Source organism: Stegodyphus dumicola, chromosome 9 (assembly GCF_044657685.1).
Source record: "Stegodyphus dumicola isolate Sdum_Otavi_A_Nest chromosome 9, ASM4465768v1".
NCBI lineage: Eukaryota > Metazoa > Arthropoda > Arachnida > Araneae > Eresidae > Stegodyphus > Stegodyphus dumicola.
The window spans coordinates 49283588-49285191 of NC_140776.1; the positions used below are offsets into that span (position 1 = coordinate 49283588).

Consider the following 1604-nt stretch of genomic DNA (forward strand, 5'->3'; position numbering starts at 1 on the left):
CCCTTTTCACGCATTATCACTGCCTCTCGAGAAAAAAAGGAAAAGTTTTCACCACACACACTGACCTTGCGTTTTCTGCTTTCAAAGCAAACAAAATTACCCAGATCAAAATAAATAATTCATTATTATTCCTACTTCCTTTTGAATGACGATCCCCGGAATTTCCGGGCATCGAAGTTCAAAATCCCCGGAATTCAGGGTTTCCCCGGAGCTCAAACACCCCTGGTAATAGGTTTAAGTTGGCAATAAGTCAACCAAGTCATAAGGAAGAGGGAATATGCAACTTCTGTTAGTCCAAAGCACCAAAAGATAGAAGACTGTCTTGGCTTTTTCACCTACTGATTCTAGCTGGAAATATTGGAATGGCCTTCACACCTACGGTGACCTTACCACAAGCAAACTCCCAACATACTTCACCCATTCCGTCCAGGAACACCCTCTTGTCACGATGAGGCAATCAGCAGGGCTTGAGGGGGTAACTATTGAACATAATATTCTGAAAAGTAGAAAGCGAATAAACATTCTTAAACACCTTGCGGGTAAGGACTGGAGAGCTGATGTGATTAACCTCATGACTATTTATTTGGCACTCATTCGTCCCATACTCAAGTTCGAGTTTCCTGATTCCAACATGACGAAATTAGAAAAGTTAAATTAAGTGCTGCTCGGATTACTGTGATAAGGCTCAGTTGCCCTATCAAAACAACCCTTTTTGAGGCCGATTTACAGCCTCTTCAGACTTTTTTTAAGTCTTGTGAAATACCTTAACAAACTCTCTAGTTATGGCCAATACAATAAAATGTCAGCATACCTCAATAAATGCGAAAACCGATAAAGACTAAAGAAAAACACCCCTTTTGGCCTAGTTGATTCCAAGAGAGCCTACTATTGTAATGTTCAGCATCATGCACTACAGTGCTGTTCAAACCCATCAGAGGAACTCTCCAGGGTTCACACTTTTGCTGTAACTTTTCCACTCCTATAAACGAGAAAGATAATATTACTGTCCACCTTAGACAGTTGGCCTTGGAGGCCATAGACAATATTCCCAAAAATGCTACCAAGATCTTCACAGATGGCAGGAAAATTGCTGACTATGCAGGTAGCGGCATTTATATTGAGACCCCCGAGGAAAAATGACACTCCGTCAACGTAATCCAGATCACTATTCAGTTTTAAAAGTGAACTGATAGCAATCAATTTAGAACTCGAGGCTATACTAACAAAGAATAATTTTGAAGATCTATGGATCTTATCTGATAGTTGAAGCTCACTCCAACATCTTAGTAACTGGATTTACGTGAGTGATAAGTATCGCTGTCCTACAAAAACTACACCTAATTTCTCAGCATCATGATATCTATTTTCAGTGGATCCATCATGATATCTATTTTCAGTGGATCCCATCCCATGTAAATCTTTATGGCAATGAAGGCAAACTAGTAAAGATGTTGTCTTTTAACTCCCTCCTTACCTATCTGGAATTATATTATATGAAAACATCACAAATCATAGTGGAGTGGTTGATGCCCTTCACCCATCTCTGGTACCTGGGCAGCAAGCCTCGTTGGACTCTAACCTTTGAGTGTGACAGGTGCTCCTGA

At 40.3% G+C, this 1604-nt stretch overlaps 1 pseudogene; it reads left to right on the forward strand.

Moving 5' to 3' along the window:
- Nucleotides 1–448: 448 nt before the first annotated feature.
- LOC146995340 (uncharacterized) lies at nucleotides 449–1604 on the forward strand (annotated as a pseudogene).